Here is a 20,871-nt window from a genome sequence, read left to right as displayed (position 1 = left end):
ATTGAGAGCTGATGGTGAGCAGGGACCCTGTGAGGCACGTTGTGAGGTTTAATTGTGTGTGTTTGATTGACAGGGTTCCACACTTACCAGCTGATTTACAGCTGTGAGTTGCATGAAGACAACAGCATGCGAGGATATGTCTTTTATGGCTGGGATGGGCGTGATTTCATCAGCTTTGATAGGTATCATATGGCCTGGGTACCTGCAGTAACCTGGGGAATGATCACCAAGAATAAGTGGGACCAGGATGTGAACCTGAACGAGAAGTGGAAGCGCTACCTGGATAAGGAATGCATTGAGTGGCTCAAAAAATTCCTGAAGCATGGAGGGAGTTCCCTGAGGCCCAGTGAGTGAGGGAAGACTGAGAGTTGCTGAGTGGGGATTCGGGCACAGGGGATGGTGGGTGATTTGGAGTTGTTGAGTTTGTGGGGGCTAAAAGTTGGTGAGTGAGTGGAGCTGAGAGCTGGGCAGATGAGGGAGATTTTGAGTGTAAGAGAGTGAGGCGGGACTGAGAGTTGGTGAGTAGGGGAGTGAATAATAGTTGGTGAGTGAAGGGGGATTGGGAGTTGGTGAGTGAGCGGACTACTGAGAGTTGCTGAACTGCGTGAGAATCCACTCTCACTACAGAACCACGGGAGGAAGCATCAGTGCTGAGCTGTCAACAGATAGTGGGACAGGTTCAGGGCTACGGGTACAGAGAAATAACTGTGAGCTTTCAATGGAGCCAGATCCTGCTTGACAGGGTGGTCCTTAAGGAGAACAGGGATGGACTTGGGGCAAGGAAAAGAAAAACAGTGCATGGAACGGAACTAAAATACCAAATGTCGTAGATGCTGAGGAAAAGAAACATCTGTATTTGATCTGGAAGCACAGCAATGGAAGCTTAAAATATTCTCAGTACAGGTATGCCCAGGCCAGCATATCCCAGGATAATATAGTTCAATGGGGTTATTGTATCTTGGGGTATTGCAGGGCCTTGTCAGATTGCAGATTCTGGCTTAACGCACCCACCGCAGATCCCATCATGGTCTCAGAACTGGAAAGTCTACAATTTACATGATCATCTCAGTCCAGCAGCTGCAAGAGAACTGCCATGAACAAAGGAGACGTCTATAGATTGCCTTCATCAAAATCATTTGACCATGTAAGCAAAGGCAGACTTTTTAATCTGCTGGAGAAAATTATCCACCCACTGTAGCTGCTCAAGTTGATCTCCTCTTTCCATGATGACATTATGGGTAAGGCCAGCTATGACCTGGCAACATTGGAACCCTTTGAAACCTGCAGTGAGGTCAAACAAGGTTGGGTTCTCTCACCAAAATTATTTGGCTTACTCTCCCCTTTTCTGCTGTCATACACTTTCAGATCATCTACAGAGGGTGTCCGCTTACAAACCAGAACTGATGGAAATCTGTTCAGCCTTGCCCACCTGGGTAAGAGAGTGTGGAACAACATCAACCGGATTGAGAACACCAAACTGAGCCTCCCAAGCCTGCTTCCGCAGCGCATTTCTCTACAATAGTGACAATTGGACGACATATGCCAGGCAGGAGAAAAGGCTGAACAGTTTCCACATTTGCTGCCTCAGACATATCCTCAGCCTCTCTTGGCAGGACAAAGTCACCAACTCAGATGTCCTGGAGCGTGCTAATTTCAACAGAATAGTCATTACCAAGCCAATGATATATCAGCTGGCTCTCCATGTTCATTGGATCCATGATGGTTGTACACCCAAAGGTCTTTGGTACAGTGAACTTTCCACTGGGCCACAACCACACCACATGGGCCACCTCCGCAAGGACACATGCAAGCCAGATATTAAGATGACAAAATTGACACTCACAACTGGGAGATAGTCACTGATGGCCATGACATCTGAAGGTAAACTGTCAGGAAGGGCATTGGAAAAGCTGAGCATAAATAAAAGGCTCAGCTGGCCGAGAAGAGGGCACTTAGGAAACAGGCCAATGAATCCTGCACCTCCTCAGCCAACTGTCTTTCTCAGAGGAAAGTGTAACTAAGACTGTCATGGCAGAGTGGGAGCCCTGAGCCACTTCAGATGATGCTTCATACAGAGTTGACAACCGTGGTGAAAACCATTAGCTTATGAGACAGAATGCTGCCACTTTGGTGTATCCAGGGATATTGCATTTCAATATGGCCAGGGTATCCTGGTATATTACAGTATGAAAGATTTGTTATATCCTGCGAAATTACTGTACAAAAGAACCCAATGTATCCTGGATATTATGGTGTGATAGTCCTGGTACAGCCTGGGATATTTGAGTACAGCACAACCAAGTGTATCTTGGGATTGTACAGTGTGTAGGGCCCAGAATAGCCTGGGAAGTTACAGCACAGCAGTCCCAGTGTTGCCTGGGCTATTACAATATGTCAGGACCCAGTGAAGCCTGGGATATTACATTGTAATAAGCCCTGTTGTATCCTGGGATACTATTGTATGACAGGGCCAGGTGAATCTTGGGATATTACTGTATAATGGAACATTACAATATGACAGGATCCGGTTTATCCTGGGACATTAGAGTACAACAGTACCGGCGTGCCCTGTGATACTTCAGTATGACAGGACCTGGCGCATCTTGAAATATTACAGAATGACAGTGCTGTATATCTGGGAATATTGCAGTATGATAGGACACAGTGCATCCTAGGATATGACTGTATGTCAGGAGATGGTGTATCCTAGGGTATTACAGTATGTCAGGACCCAGATTATCCTGGGATGTTACAGTGTGACAGGACCCGGTATTTCCTGGGATATTACGCCACCAAAGGGTCTGTTGTAGCCAGGGTTATAAGAGCATGAATGGACCCGGTGAATCCTGAGATGACATAGTGCAACCGGGTCCTGTTTCTGTAAGACATTAGAGTATGTCAGCACCCAGCGTATTGTGAGATTTTACAATAAGCCAAGGCCAAGTCAATCCTGGGATATTCCAGTGCAAAAGACCTAGTATATAATGGGACAATACAGTATGACTGGACCCAATATGTCCTGGGCTGTTACAGTATGACAGGGCCTGTTCTAAACTTGAATATTACAGTATAACAGGAGCTGGTGCACCATAGGCTATTACAGTACTACATAGCTCAGTGAATCCTGGGATATGACAGGATATCGTGACACTGTACCTTGGTATATTGCAGTGCATGAGTAACCAATGTACACTGGGATATTAAGGTGACAGGTTGCCATGTATCCTGCAATAATACGTTACCATAGGCCCGATGTATGCCAGGAAATGACAGTAAGACGGCCCAGTAAATCCTGTGAGAGCACAGGATTAGAAGGTCTGGATCATCCTGGAATGTAACAGTACCACTGGACGCACTGTACCCTGGGAATATTATTGTGCAACAGATCTCGGTGTGCCCAGGGATATTACATACAACAGGACCCATTTTGTCTTGTGATGTTACAGTACCACAACCCTGATGTATCTAGCAAATTACATTAGGGCAGGACTTTTTGTATCCTGGGATATTAGAGTACAACAGGGCACTGTGTCTATGGAGATATTACAGTAAGACAGGAGCTGGTCTATCCTGGGATATTACAGTGTGACAAGACCCAGTGTATCCTGGGAAATTTATTATTTGACAGGACCTGGCAGAGTACAGGACCAGAGTGCCTGATCTCTCCTGGAAAATTACAGCACAACTGGGTCCACTCACTCTCTGTGCCTGTCTCTGATTGTGAACATTTTGTTTTGACGCTTATCCTTCTTTTAACAGCTCCTGATATTGAATCTGCATCAAACTCCACCACCACTGCCTAGAGGTATGAATATCACTGATAGTGTAAGCAGACTCATTACTGTTATTCAAACTGGTCTTTGATAGCTAATGTTACTGTGTAATGTTATATTGGAATCTGAGTTCATTTTCTGTCTCTCATTGCAAAACAACCTCAGGGTGGAATCTGAGCTCAGTGTCTGTCTCCCCTGTTATTCATGTTACAGACCGGGTCACATATTTCAAAAGTGAACTTAGGGATTGTCCTTCTGAAGATGTTGGTGCTCTACAGTCTGAAGCTGAAGATGTTGTGTTTCGGCTGGAGTTTAACACTTCCACTATCATCAGATTCCAGATGTGACATCCAGTCAGCTACTCGGTTTCCCTCAGGGTGTTGAGTTTTTCTGAAATTGGTCACTGGGGTTTGTGTTAGCTTTTCCCCATGATTCAGTATTACTTATGTTTGTCAAAGAATCATGGAGGTTTACAGCACAGGAGGAATTCATCCCATTGTGCCTGTGCCAGCTGAAAATAAGATGTCCAAGCAAATCCCATTTCCAAACTGTTCGCCCTTAGCCCTATAGGTTATGGCACTTAAAGTGCATATCTAAGAATTGTTTAAATGCTAGAGGGGTGTCTGCCTCTACAACTCTTTTAGGTAATGACCTCCAGACTCCCAGCACCCTCTAATTCCCCTTGAATCCTCTCTCATCTTTCCACCTGGTTATTGACTTCTCTGTTATGAGAAAAAGACCCTTCCCAATACCGTATATCCATACCAAGCTTGCCCAACCTTTTCACACGAAGGGTCACATTTCCATTTATCTCTCACTCAAGGAGCCAATGAGCAAATTTCGGAAAGATTATAAATTAAACAGAAAATGCTGGAAAAACTCAGCAGGTCTGTGCACGCACACACTTCTTCTCTCTCACACATATACATATACACTCACACATGCACGCTCACTCTCTCTCACACACAGACTTTCTCTCTCATACACATACTCTCTCACACATAAACACTCACATATAGACACACAGACACATACACACACATGCAATGGTAGGACCCTAGGAAGTACAGAAGATCAGAGGGACCTTGGTGTACATGTCCATAAATTCCTGAAGGCAGCAGCACAGGTACATAATGTGGTTAAGAAGGCATATGGGATACTTGCCTTTGTTAGCCGAGGCATAGAATATAAGAGCAGGGAGATTATGTTGGAGCTCTATAAGATGCTAGTTAGGCCACAGCTGGAGTACTGTGTGCAGTTCTGGTCGCCACACTATAGGAAGGATATGATTGCACTGGAGAGGGTGCAGAGGAGATTCACCAGGATGTTGCCTGGGCTGGAAGCTATGAAGAGAGACTGGATAGGCTAGAGTTGTTTTCCTTCGAGCAGAGAAGGCTGAGGGGGAACCTGATTGAAGTGCACAAAATTATGAGGGGCATAGATAGGGTAGAAATGAAGAAATGTTTTCCCTTAGCGGAGGCGTCAATAACCAGGGGGCATAGACTTAATGTAAGGGGCAGGAGGTTTAGAGGGGATATGAGGAATTTATTTTTCACCCAGAGGGTGGTTAGAATCTGGAACACACTGCCTGATGGGGTGGTAGAGGCAGGAGCCCTCACAACATTTAAGAAGTATTTAGATGAGCACTTGAAACACCATAGTATTTATTTACACACACATTCTCTCTCTCTCTCTCTCACTGTCTCAACACACACATTCTCTCACTGTCTCAACACACACATTCTCTCACTGTCTCAACACACACATTCTCTCACTGTCTCAACACACACATTCTCTCACTGTCTCAACACACACATTCTCTCACTGTCTCAACACACATTCTCTCACTGTCTCAACACACACATTCTCTCACTGTCTCAACACACACATTCTCTCACTGTCTCAACACACACATTCTCTCACTGTCTCAACACACACATTCTCTCACTGTCTCAACACACACATTCTCTCACTGTCTCAACACACACATTCTCTCACTGTCTCAACACACACATTCTTTCACTGTCTCAACACACACATTCTCTCACTGTCTCAACACACACATTCTCTCACTGTCTCAACACACACATTCTCTCACTGTCTCAACACACATTCTCTCACTGTCTCAACACACACATTCTCTCACTGTCTCAACACACACATTCTCTCACTGTCTCAACATACACATTCTCTCACTGTCTCAACACACACATTCTCTCACTGTCTCAACACACACATTCTCTCACTGTCTCAACACACACATTCTCTCACTGTCTCAACACACACATTCTCTCACTGTCTCAACACACACATTCTCTCACTGTCTCAACACACACATTCTCTCACTGTCTCAACACACACATTCTCTCACTGTCTCAACACACACATTCTCTCACTGTCTCAACACACACATTCTCTCACTGTCTCAACACACACATTCTCTCACTGTCTCACACGAACACACGCATACATTCTCTCCCTCACACACATATACATTCTCTTTCTCATACACACACACATTCTCTCTCTCTCTCTCACACACACACTCTCTCACTAGCTCTCGCTCTCAAGCCTGTCCACCATCTACAAGGCACAGGTCAGGAGTGTGATGGGATACTCCCCGCTTGCTTGGATGAGTGCAGCTCCCACAACACTGAAGAAGCTTGATGCTGTCCAGGACAAAGCAGCCGCTTGATTGGCACCACATCCACAAACATTCACTCCCTCCACCACCAATGCACAGGAGCCACAGTGTGTACCATCTACAAGATGCACTGCAGGAATTCACCAAGGCTCCTTAGACAGCACCTTCCACACCTATAACCACTACCACCTAGAAGGACAAGGGCAGCAGATAGATGGGAACACCACCATCTAGAAGTCCGTGTCCAAGCCACTCACCACCCTGACTTGGAAATATATCGCCATTCCTTCACTGTTGCAGAGTCAAAACCCTGGCACTCCCTCCCTAACAGCACTGTGGGTATACCCAAACCACATGAACTGCCGCGGTTCAGGAAGGCAGCTCACCACCACCTTCTCAAGGGGAACCAGGGATGGGCATTAAATGCTGGCCTAGCCAGCAAAGCCCAAATCACATGAATGGATAAAAAAAGCACATCCACAGACAAACACACACACACTCTCAAGCACCAACACACAAACTGTCAAAAACACGTGCCCACACACAAACATGCGCACACACACACACACACACACACACACACACTCTCAAGCACACAGACACAAGCGCACACACCCTCAAACACACAAGATAGAATTTTACAGTGATGAGCTGTTCAAAACTCCGTTGACTTAGGTGGGAGGGGCCATAAAATTCCACCCAACACATAGCCTCGGATACCCAACGGCAGTATCTCTTCACCATCGCCATTCCTGGCCCCCTCAGCATCTTGTTGTCGCCACCCCCCCAATCCCTCCAGACACAGACATACTTCCAGCCTGCCAGCATCTTTTCTCCCCCCCCACCACTGACCCAACAGTGTCTATTTCTCCCTACCCACCTGACAATGTCTCTTCCCCACCACAACAAATCCCCCCCACCGGCCCTGCAGCGAGTGTCTGCCTCCCCGCCCCCTCCCCACAGACACCCCAGCCTGGCAACCAGTCTTTTCCCCACCACCAGCCCAGCATCCAATCTCCTGCCCACTGCCCCAGCAGCCAGTCTTTTCCCCACATTTGGCCGAGCAGCCAGTCTCCCGTTCACTGCTCCAGCTTCCAATCCTTCCCCCACCCCTGGCCTTGCAGCCAGTGTCTTACACCATTGGCGAGAAACCAGTCTCTCTTCCACCAGCTGGGAGCTCTCCTCCCCAGGCCTCTCCATCGCCCCGAAAGCAACACCCCCCACCAACCCTCCCACCACCCCGACCCCAGTACTGACTGCCAATCCCACTCCCTGTCTCTCCCCCAACTCCCTAAATTCCTCTCCCTTTCCTCAGCACACTCCAGCGTTTGCTGCCCCTCCAATCACAAACTGTTTCACTTTCTCTCCCACATTTGCTGCTGATAGGCTCACTACTTAGCCTAAAAACATCAAACACAGGCAAGGAATGGCCTGTGATTGGTGGAGCAGCGCCTTGTAGAATCTTCCATTTCATATACCCGCCTTACCGGCATTTTGAACAATGGCTTTGTGCGCCAGGAGAGAGAGGCATGGTGGTCCACATTTGGCCTGCAGGCTGGCTCATGGACAAGCCTGATCTATACCAATGTAGTGATGGACATGATGGGCTTTTTTTGCAGTGGTTCTGGGCGTCTTATGAGTTTTGTTACTGATATTTGGTGCTTATGATGAATTTTGTTGGTCTTTGGGTGAATCTGATGGGCTTGCCTTGCCTTCTAATCAGATATTTATTTCTCTTCCCAAGTGTCCTCCTGCCGGCACTCCAGGCACTTCAGTCCAGAGTTGAAGAGACAATTGGGGAGGATAACTGGGGGGGCCGGGGAACACGTGATCAAATATTTTCTTGCGGAAGGTGGAGATTGTGCTTTGCATTTTTTATGACTTCCTGAACTTGTGCCCATCTTTCCTGGGATTCCATGATTCAATCACTGCAATTAGGTCTCTTCCTCTGCTGCAGTATTGAAATGATTCTTAACAGAGTCACAAGTAACATGCACAAAACACACGACTGTGAGAAAGAAACATTGGTGGGGATTTTCCAGCTCCGCCATGGGTGAGGTGGTGCCCTAGCCAGAAGTCCATTGACTTGCAGCGGGATCAGAAGATCGTGGCGGCAGGCGGTTGCGGAAAACCCCAACAATTATTCCTCCTCGACATTTTCGACCTTCCTGAAGCCTTTGACATAGTGGACCACACATTTCTCCTCCATTGCCTCTCCGCTGCCATCTTGTTGGGTGGTACTGCACTCGTCTTGTTCCATTATGTATCTAATCATAACCAGGGAATTGGCATCAATGGCTTCTCTTCCTGCTTCTGCACTGTTACCTCTGAATACCCCAAAGATCTATTCCATTTATTCTCACCCATGCACTGCCCCTTGATGACATAATCCAAAAACACCTCAGCTTCCACATGTACACTGATGACAAGCAGCTTTATCTCACCCAAAGCTCTGTAGACACCTCCACTTACCCTAAATTGTCAGACTGCTTGTCCAACATCCTGTACTGTATGAGCAGAAGTTCTGTCTATATTGGGAAGGTGAAAGCAATTGGTTTCAATCCCCAACGCATAATCCCCTCTGTAGCCACCAGCTTCATCCCTCTACCTGACAGTTGTTTGAGACCAAATCAGACTTTTTTCAACTTTGGTGTGATAGTTTTGCCAAAATAAGCTTCCAACTCCTTATTCACGCCATCACTAAGACCACCATTTTCAACGTCCATAACTTTGCTCTGTCTCAGCTCATCTGCGGCTGAAACCTTAACTCATGCCTTTGTTACCTCTACACTTGACTATTCCAATGCACCAGGCTAGCCTCCAATATCCTGCATTCTGATTTTGAGTGGATGCAGAAATCTGCTGCCTGTATCTAAGCTCTTACCAAGTCCCCAGTCACCTTTTATTTCTGCGCTTGCTGACCCAGATTGCCTCCAAGTTAAGCAACACCTCAATTGTAAAATTCTCAGACTTGTTTTCACATCCTCTCACTGCTTCACCACTACCTATATCTATTATATTCCCCAGCCCAACAATGTCCTAAAATGCCTCTGCTCCTCTAATTTTGGCTTCTTGTTCCAATATTAATTGCTCTACCACTTTTCAACTGCCAATGCCTTAACTGTAGAATAGCCTCCCTAAAGCACTCTCTGACTCTATACCTCACTATCCTCCTTAAAAAACCTTATACCCTTTCACTTTAGCCAAGCTTTTGGTCATCTGACCTAATGTCGCCTAATGTGGCTGTGTCATATTTTGTTTTATCATGCTCCTTAATGCATTTTATTATAATAAAGGTGCTATATTGATACTAGCAAAAATAGAAAGTTCTGGAAGTAATTGCCAGGTGAGGCAGAGTCTGTGCTAAGAGAAACAGAAACAGCCTGAGTTTCTGATTATTTCCAGCACTTTCTATTTTAATTTCAGATTTTCAGCATTCACAGTATTATCCCCAGTATTGTTTTTATATCAATACAGATTGTTCTTGCATTTTAATCATAAATAAATTTTGCATTCAATTCCTCTTTCTTTCTACTGCACCTCATGGTTAAATGGGTAGTAATGGATGTCCTCAAAGCATCCCTGAAGAGGTCAAACATACCTGCCAACTCATGGGACAGCCTGGGTTGTGACCAAACAAAATGGAGAAGACTCTTTCAAGAATAAATGAAACACATGGAGAAAACTTCAGAAATATGCAGAGGCAAAGTCAGAGGGAGTGCACAAAACTCCAGTCAACCTATTTGCCCAACTCTTCAGACACCACGTCCCCCACGTGTAACAGAGCCTGCACATCACGCATTAGACTTAGCCGTCTCAGAACCCATCAAGTTGGAGTGGAAGCAAGTTATCCTTGATCCTGAGGCACTGCCTAAGAAGAGGACATGAATGAAATCCCAAAGTATCTGGCTGAAGAACATACATAAGAACAAATGAAACATGAACTGAAGTAGGCTAGTCGGCCCCTTGAGCCTGCTCCACTATTCAATATGATCATGGTTGATCTGTTTGTGTTTTGAGTTCCAAATTCCCATCTACCTTGACAACCTTTCATTCCCTTGCAAGAATTTTTCTATCTCTGCCTTAAATATAGTCAATGACCCTACTTGCCTTCTGAAGCAGAGAGTTCCAAAGTCGGACAACCGTCTGAGAGAAAAAAAAGTCTCTTAATCTCTGTCCTATGAGGGAGATGCCTAATTTTTAAACAGTGCCCCTAGTTCTGGGCTCATCTACAAGTGGAAATATCCTTTCCATGTCAACCTTGTCAAGATTATTCAGGATCTTATATACTTCAGTCCAGTCACCCCTCACCCTTCTCAACACCAGTGGAAACGAGCTAAGTCTGTCCAACCTATCCTCATAATACAACCTGTTCATCCTAGGTATCAATCTAGTAAACTTCTGAACCACCTCCAATGCATTTACACCCTTCCTTAAATAAGGAGACTAAAACTGCACCCAGTATTTGAGATGCAGCCTCAGCAATGGCCTGTATAACTAAAGCATAACTTCCTTACTTTTATGTTCATTTCCTCTTGTAATAAAGGACAGCATTCCATTTGCCTTCATGATTATGTGCTGTATCTGCATACTACCTTGTGATTCATGCACTAGAACACCTAGATCCCTCTGTATCTCAGAATTCAGCAGTTGTTATCCATTTAAGCATTACTCTTTTATTCTTCCTTCCAAAGTGAGCAACTTCATATTTTCCCAAATTACAATCCATTTGCCAGATGTTTGCCAATCACTCAACCTATCTATATCAATTTGCAAACTCCTTATGTCTTCTTCACAATATACTTGCTTACTTTTCTGTGTTATCTGCAAATTTAACTACCATCCCTTCACTCCCCTCATACAATTGATGTAAGTTGTAATAAGTTAAGGCCTCAGCACAGACCCCTGTAGAATTCCACTCATCACATCCTGCCAATGAAACAAAGACCCAATATGAACATTGTTTTATGCCAGCAAGCTAAGCTTCTACCCATGATAATATGTTACCTCCCATGCCACGAGCTTTGATCTTCTGCATTAACCTTTGATGTGACACCTTATTAAGTGCAGTCTGAAAACCTGAGTTTATCACAACTCCCCTTTATCCACTGCACATGTTACTCCTTCAAAGAGGTCTAATAAATTGGTAAAACATAATTTCCCTTTCAGCAAACCGTGCTGACTCTGCCCAATTTCCATGATTTTTTTTTCTCAGTGCCCAGCCAATGCAAAACAGAGGCCTGCTCCTGATTTAGTGCCAATCAACAGTTGTGCCCATTCAAGGAGATCCCCCTCCTGCCAAACTTGGCAAGGCGGCAATTTTGGAGAGCCCTCCCCGAAACATTTTTCCTGCGGCTCCATCGAAGACGGGTTCCCGACAACCTGAGGCCCAAGCGAAGGACACTTTTTTTATTTTCAGGGCCTGCGAACTGTAACGGCATCGGCTAATTGGTTCAAAAACTGAAAATGCTGTAAAAACTCAGCAGGTCGAACAGCATCTGTGGAGAGAGAAACAGAGTTAACGTTTCGACTCTGTTTGACTCCTTCAGAGAGTCACTTATTGCACAAAAGGAGATTATTTATTTATTTATTCATTCCCACGATGTGGGCTTCGCTGGCTGGGCCAGCATTTATTGCCCATCCCTAGTTGCCCTTGAGAAAGTGGTGGTTAGCTGCCTCCTTGAACCGCTGCAGTCCCCTGTGGCATAGGTCATCAATAATGTTTTGAAATATTTCCTGTAAAAACATTACATTGAAAGTAGCTGGCCCTGGAGATTTGTTGCTTTTTAGCAGCATTATTGTCTTCATTACTGGTATTTTGTTTCTATTAATTTAGATGGATCCCCATGCTGGAATTAACACTGGTTTCCTTGAGGTGTCCAGTATGTTAGTTACCCTTTAATTCTACGGAAAAATAATGATGCATATCGAATATACCACTTGCTGGCTATTTCTTTATTTTCATTGACAACATCAACATTATCAGCTTTGAAGAAACCACGTTGCAGTAGACCAGCCTCCTTTCCTTATATAATTGTAGATGAGGTTTTAATTTTAATAATGCTCGGAAGTTACTTTTCACACTGCCACTTATTAGCTCCTTGCTATCTATTTTATCACCGTTGGTTCTTTTTTTCTTTCTGAACCACCAGGATCTTTGTTTTTCTTGCATTTTTGCATGCCTTTACTTTTAGTCGGATCTTACCTCTTGCCAAGATAGCATTTATTTTGGAGTATGTCGATCTGCTACATTAGGGGTAAAAATTGATGTAGTTCCACTTTAAATTCTTTGTGAACTCTGGCCACTCCTGTTAGGCCAACACTTCCATTACCAACTTTTCACAATTCACCTGGACAATCACTCTCATCCGGTCGAATAAAGTCTTAACATAATTGCGAAAGTGTCTCTGCATCTCTTCCTTCCGAGCATAATTTTAACTGTCATGTTATGAGCGTTATGAGCTAAATACATGCATACTATTAGGCTGTCCGCTAAATATGGATTACTATTTATTTTAAAATCTGATATGGGCTGCTCCCCTATCGTTGTGTGACACAGATTTGCATAAGATCATCCTGAACGGACTCAAGAAATTATCTACCTTTCTCAAATGAACCCGTTAGCCTTCCCAATCTTCAGGGTAGTTCATAACCCTCTTTAAAACATTGCCTCCTATAATATAGATTTATCTCCAATCAAAATTTATTGTAATCTACAACTTCACAGTCAAAGTGCAGAGACACAACTCCCACAGCAGTCTTAAATCTTTGTTCATGTCATAAAATTTCCACCGCCTACTTTGCTCTCGTTATTTCCGCTCTTGTTATTGAACTAATTTTACACTTAATCACCCCTTGCCGCACTACCAGTTTCCCCATTCTCCTGTAGACGTCATAAAGTGGTACATTCAGTATCAGACCAAGCCAACTTGCAACTTTGCCTCAGTAATAGTTGCCGTGTTATACCCTCCAAATGGAATGTGTGCCTGTATTTCACTCAAATTGTTCTTTCTCTTCTGCGTTTGAAGAAAATTGGCTTAGGCATAGGACCTATCCTTTCCTTCTGCTATATATGTTGCTGGCATTCTTACTTTCCTCACCTGGTTAAATATTTTGCATATTTTAGTTTCCTCTTTATTGTCTAAAATATAATTTCAGACTCTTACTCTGCTGCCTTCCCCTTTGTATGTTTAAATATATATATATATTAAATGTTTTAATATTTTAAAAATATTTTAATTTCTACTGCATTTTTCAGAATTTCTGAGGCATGAACTTATTTGTTTTAAGTACACGTGACCACTTTATTCATTTTTTTTTCTGCTGGGACCATGGTTTCGACCCAGTTCGTGTAAAATGAGAACAGGAAATGTTGGAAATACACAGCAGGTCAGATGACTTCGTGAAGAGTGAAACAAAGTTAATATTTCAGTTCTACGGTATTTCTTCATTCAACTTGGAGATAACCCCTTTCTCTTTCGAATAATAGTGCTAGTTTTGCATAAAAATGAACCTGTCTTTCGATGGCCACTGCATTAGCCATGTATTCACTTCATCAATCTGCTTATCCTCTCTAACTGAACATGGCTAGGTTAATGATCCGAAACTGACAGTCTTTGATGTCATGATATTTAATTTGAATCCTGACTCCTGGTTCTCAAAGCGCAGGGACGTTTACCTTTACTTTCTATGTTGCTGATATGGACCAGGTGACAGGATCTATCCTCTCACTCTGCAGTGTGTTTTCAACAAGTTAATAACCTGTAGCTTTTCTTTCTGTGTAACATTTACAATGTTACATTGAGCACCAACCTATATCGTTATCCTGTTCTATATTGGTTATCATTGCTAATTTAATAACTAATTGAAATAATGACCCCCTGAATTGGATTTGTTATACACAACATTAAAAAAATAATTGAAGCATTATTTCCAGTAGCGTAGGTGTTATATCAATTTCAACGTAACAAGTACCCGTGAATATATTCACTGTACATTGATTGATGTATTCCAATCAATTGTGAACTTACTCATAGTTTACTGTTTAATTTGTTCCTATTCAACAAGAAAATGTATTGATTACTTGTATATTGCTTCATTCGTTCCAATAAACAGTTAACTGTGGATTAGTTCGTTATGTGTTGATTAATTTATTCCAATTCAACAATTAACTGTGAATGTATTCACTAGGTAAAGCTTAATTTATTCCAAGTAGTCGTTAGTTGTGAACTGCTTCACTGTGTACTGATTAAATTATTTCAATCCAGCAATTATCTATGAATTTCTCATTGCGTATTGATTAATTTATTCAGCGGTTAGATTTTCTGATTCCTATGAAGGAGAGGTGCGTGTGTCACTTTCTGCGGTTAAGGTGAGTCAGCTGGAACAAACGGCAGCATGGGAACACTTAGCGAATGGCGACCGAAGTATAATAAGTTTTCAGTTTGCTAACATGGAGCAATCTAGAGTAAATATAATTAACTGGAGGAGGGCCAAGAAAAGTGCGACAAGAAAGTACCTGTCCTAGTGTCACAAATGCAGCGGATATTATTCGCTAATCAAAGCAAATCCCTGTGGGAAACATTTCTTACTGATCATAACTTTTTTAATATATATTTTGAAAACAAAGGGAAAATACTGTTCGCAGAAGCATAGAATTACAGTAACACTTTTAGAATTTTAAAATTAAAATATTTATTCACAACAAAAGAACCTTAAACACACAAGATTAAAATCACACGGTTAAAATTTCTTACAAAACAACCCCCGACACCCCACCAAAAAAAAACTTGGTCAGAACAAACAAGTAAACTACTTGGCAACTTATAGATTTTAACCATACGAATCCAGTAACATTACCCAAGTCAAAAACTGCTGCTACTTTAATAAAGTATACAACACGAGTTCTCACTCTCTTCCGCCCTGCTGTGGAAAATCTAAGGAAGTTCAGGAACAGGCTTCTTTCTGAAAAATAAAGATCTTTCTGGCTTGAAAATAGATGGCTGCTTCAAATTTACCTCTTCTCTCAGCAAAGGTCTGGTCTCAGGACATCTCCCCCGCACAGCCACCCAGCTCAACTAAACATGCCCCTTAAATATCTGTTTCCCCCCTTTTATCCTAGATTCCATTGTCCTAAGCACATCTTCGAACTCAACATTTTCAAAATTCAAAAATATTTCGTGTCTCCCTGTTGCCTCAACTTTCGAATAAAATAAAATGTAACAACCTTCCCTAGTTTACCTATGAACCATTTTCAGGTTGTTAAAGTCCAGTGTCACTTCTAATCTTCCTTTAAATTCAAGAGATGAAAAGTCAAGTCCTTAACTATCATCAAATTCAAATTTCAAAAGCCAACCTAATTCCTAGTACATTCAACTTCACCATGGCCTCTCATTACAAATGCATGCATCTAGCGTTTTACATTCGCCTCTCTGTTCCCACAGGCACGCTGTCTTGATTTATCTTCCACAATTTTAACACACACCCACACAGACACACACGAACAAACCCTCAAATCCTTCTTTAGAGAATAGCACCTTAATCCCCAAAGTAAACAAAAATCTATCTTCATACCTCCGTCAACTGAAAAAAAAGAAACGTCACATTTCCAAAAGACGTTTTCATTTTCTCAGTCAATTTATTATTACTTATTATACTGTTACACAATGGTGTACATGCATCAACCATGAAAATATATACAATTCTTTTGTAAGAATAAAATGTATTCCAGTCCATTCTCAATCCCCCAGCATCCAAGTTCTTCTGAACTATACCTCTTCTCAACGTATCTGCAATTAAATTTTCTCGTGCAGCCACATGTATGATTTTTAAATTGAACGGTTCCAATAACAAACTCCACTGGAACAGTCTGTCATTTTTATCTCGACTTTTTTGAGAAAACGTCAAACCTTTATGGACCGTACATACAACTGTCTTTGAAGAATTGTTTGCAGCATACACTTCATATTCTGCAACGCTAAAACAAACGTAAAGTATCTTTTTTGTATAAGTGAATATTTCTTCTGACGCACATTCAACTTCCATGAGAAATACCCCACTGGTTTCTCAAGTCCCAGTTCATCTTCCTGCAGCAACACTGAACCAATATCCACATCCCTGGCGCCAACGGCCATTTTAAACTGAGTTGTATGATCACGTGCTGCTAGAACAGGTGTTGCTACGCTTTTCAGGCTGTCAAATGCAGTTTGACATTCCTGTGGCCATTGAAATCTCCTGTTCTCCGTCAGCTGTGGCTCAGTTCATAGCACCCTCGCCTTTGAATCAGAGGGTTGTGGGTTCATGTCCCACTCCCGGAAACCAAGAACTGTGATTGTACTCGAAAGAGTTGCAATCTGTGACTGTTGATAACTCGAATGAGTTTCAGTAACCCAGCCTGCGGAGCAAAGACACTGCTGAAATTTGACACGAATTTACGATAAAATTCATTCATGCCAAGAAATCTCAAAGTTTCCCGTTTCGTTTTAGGCACTGAGAACTCTACAATAGCTTATACTTTCGCATCTCGCGGGGCCATTTAACTATGGCCAATTGTATGCCTAAATATGTAACTTTCGCTTTTACAAATTCATTTTTAGCCAAATTTGTAACCGAATTGCCTTCCTTTATTAGGTCCAACATTTGCTTTAAATATTGGAAATGTTCTTCCCAGGTTTGACTGAATACCACTAAGTCATCAATATAGACAGCACAATTGTTCAGTCTTTCAATCACTTTGGTCTCTGAAATGTTGCTGGTGTATTTTTCACACCAGTTGTCAATACTTTACATTGATATACACCATCCAGCGTCAGAAAAGCTGATATCTCGTTTGCCCTTTCCAATAAGAGTAATTGCCAGTATCCTCGCAACAAGTCAATTTTTGTAATAAACGCTGACTATCCCACTCTCTCGATACAATCCTCCAATCGTGAAAGAGAATATGAATCTCCATTTGTTACTGCATTTACTTTGTTCTAATGAATACATAGTCTGTGTCATCCATTTCGTTTTGGCACCATTACAAATCCTCTGACTGGGTTCTGTGATGTCATTTTCGAGCATAAATTCAATTTATTTCTGCACTTAAGCCAATTTTACTGCATTTAATGTATATGAGTGCTGCCTTATTGGAAATGAATCCCTCACATGTACACCATGCAAAGCCAAATTTGTTTTCCCTGGCCTCTTCCCATAAATTATTTTATGACTGCAACAGCTCTTGTATATCATTTCGACTATTTTCTGGAAGGTAACTTAACATCACATTTAGAATTTTATTCACTTGTTCAGCTAATCAGATGAATGTCAATTTCAGAATCTTTAACTTATGTTTCCTCCTCATTACCTAACACTACCAGGATCTCATTCTTATTGCCCTATCTGTAAACCGTTTTGGCATGTTTCCATGGCACACTCGCTGACTCTCACTTCTATCTGAAGTATTCACTACTTTGTTTACCTCACCCAGTCTCTTTTCAATATGGTAAGGTCCACTAAACCTTGCCTTTAACAAACAATGTTTCTCCAGCCACAAAACTACGAGCCTTTGTTGTGGTATCCACATTTGCCTTCATCACTTGTTGTGATACATTTAAATTCTTCCTAGCTAACTCACATGCCCTTCTCAACCATTCTCTGAATTTCGTCACATAATCAAGGAGAGTAGTTTCAGAAATTTGAGTCACTAATTTCTCCGGAACCAATTTGAATGGCACCCTTAATTCACGACCATAAATTAACGTGAAAGGATGAACCCAGTTGAACATTTAGGGGCGCCCCTAATAGAAAAAAGAACAAGAATGAAATCTCTCGACACCCATCCTGTGGGAATTCTTGACGCTATGCTATAATCATAGTCTTTAAAGTTTGATGCCACATTTTTTAAGGCACCTTGTGAAAGGAGTGATAGGCTGATTACCTAAATTGCTTTATTCCTTGTTGTTTTTATCTATTTATTATTTATTTAAATAGCTGTGACATGAAATTCGAACCCTGATACGACTGTATTTATTTTCTTCATCCATATCTTAAAAATAATTTGGTCAGCTCTTCTATAATCGCCTTTGCTGTGATTTTCTTGAAAGGCATTGCTTCTGGAAATCTTCTGGACATATCCTTGAGTCAGTAAATATTGGTTTCCATTTTTAGTCTTAAGGAACGGGCCTACACAATCAATCAGGGCTCCGTAAAAAGGTTCCTCAAATGTTGGAATTGGAATTAAAGGTGCAGGTTTAATTCCTGTTTGAGCTTTACCTATCACTTGACCTATCACATGATTGACAGCATTTAACTATGTAGTCTAGGCCAATAGAAATGTCTTTGTCACTTAGCTTGAATTTTCCTAATTCCTAACTGTCCCGCCATTGGAATTTCATGAGCTGCTCTCAAAATTACATTCAGTTACCGAGATGCTATGTCTATTTGGTGCACTATCGCCCACTTTTCACCTGCAGCGACATAAGATGGTCTCCATTTCCGATTTAACACGTTGTATTTATGGCTAAAAGCTTCTGGAATGTATTCTGCTTCTTTTCCAGAATAAGCTGTCAAGTATGACTGCTTTAAGTCTGGGTCCTGCTGCTGTAACTCCACGAACTTCAAAGCAATAACGCCTCAGCCTCAACCTCTCTAACCTCCTCTTTTCAAAGATTTATCCACCCAACTTGAAGTTCAGTATACTCCCCATATCTCTTAGATTCCTCCTCTATCTCTTTAATTTTGTGTGTCTGTGACGTTGTCACCATGCAATCTGGAAAGAGTCCAGGATGCTCCTTCTATAAAACCTCCGTAGATTGCATCACAACAGGACCATCTGCTACAGTAGGCATAGTCAAAATTTGTGATTCAGGTATATCATTTCCCAGAATAAATTGAAACCTTGCAATAGCAAATTCTCCAACACTCAAACAACCACATCTCCTGTTTTCAATTTTTAAAATGTTTGTATAAATAACGAAATAGCCTTGAAGCCCCATGGATTCCATTAACTAACACGTTGTTCAGCAATAATCTTTCTGGACAGCAGATGACAAAATCCCATTCTATTAACATCTGGCTAGCCCCGGTATCTCTTACGACCGTCATTTCTTCCGCTGCTCTTCCTAGAACGTATTGATATGCTTTCCTTTGCAAATAACATATTTTAAAAAAATATCTGTTACTCAGCCTTCAGAACCTCCTTGGGTAGGTTGCTAACACGTTCCCACCTCTCCAGCTAATATTGGCTCTTCCTTTTTCAGCTGCTCAAAGGCTACTAGTGTGTCTTGCACCTGGGTCTCAGAGACCACAGCACTTATACTTACATAACTCTTCTGAGATCCTTTCAATGCAATTGGTTTCCCATTTAACATTCAACAATTTGATCTTGTATGTCCAGCCTTGTTACAATGCTATCATACTAATCTTCTTTTTTCACCATTTCCTTCTATCTTCCTATCCTTAACAGACTGGCGTCCTTCAACTTACTCCTTGTTACAAATACTTGTACCATCACTAGGTTTACTATACCTCCAACTTCCTTGCTAAGCCCCATATGCTCCTTTTCCTAAACTCAACTGCCTGTGTGAAATATCTGATGCATTGCATAAAACAGAAGGCTCCCTGATCCGTGTACTTTGTCTTTCGTTTAAATATGTCTTAATAGTTACTGGAATAGTATTTATAAATTCTTGCATAATCACACTCCCTCAAATATTTACAACCAGGCTTGTCTAACTTTAATGCCCTAAATCATTGCTCCCAGAGAGTGTTTTATTTTCTCTCTTGCAAATTCTAACAATGTTTGAGTATACCTCTGCCTTGCAGTCCTAAATATCAACTGATAAGCTTCACGGATGAGCTCAAAGGTTTTAGTATCACCTGTTTTTTTTAAAGTCTTAGTCTGCACATTGCTCCTATGTCAAGCTAGAAAACACATTAATTGCCGTACCTGAAAAACATCACCCTGTAACATTATAGTCCAAGCATCTCTTGGCCAATTCAATTTCATAGCTATCTTCCCAACTCACGTGAAGTATATTTCAACTTCAGCCGCCGTACATTTAGGGACCTACTAAAGATTTTTATTTAAATCCAATTCCTCAAAGGAATCAAACTAATCAACCTGAATCACTATCTATCTATGCTTGCTTTATCCTAGTCTTTTCCCTAGCCAGGGTATGATGTCTGATCTCCTTCTCTCTCTCGTACTCAAGCTTAACCTTTCAGATTTCCATTTCGTGCACTTTGTGTTTCTATTTTTCTTGCTCCTCTTTTTCCCAATGAAGTACTTTAATTTCTATTTTTCATCTGGAGTTTTCGCTTTAATTTTTCTTTATCGTTCTTTTTCTTCCAATTCAATCCTTTTCATCCTTCTTTCTTTCTCTATTTCCTCCAGTTCGAGTCTTTTTTTCATTTCCATTTCTTTGTTTCCACTTCAAGCTTCTGCCTTTTCGTATCTCTTTCTATATCAAGTCT

Source organism: Cetorhinus maximus, chromosome 21, assembly GCF_964194155.1.
Source record: "Cetorhinus maximus chromosome 21, sCetMax3.hap1.1, whole genome shotgun sequence".
In the NCBI taxonomy this organism is placed as follows: domain Eukaryota; kingdom Metazoa; phylum Chordata; class Chondrichthyes; order Lamniformes; family Cetorhinidae; genus Cetorhinus; species Cetorhinus maximus.
Note: the sequence above shows the minus strand (reverse complement) of the source record.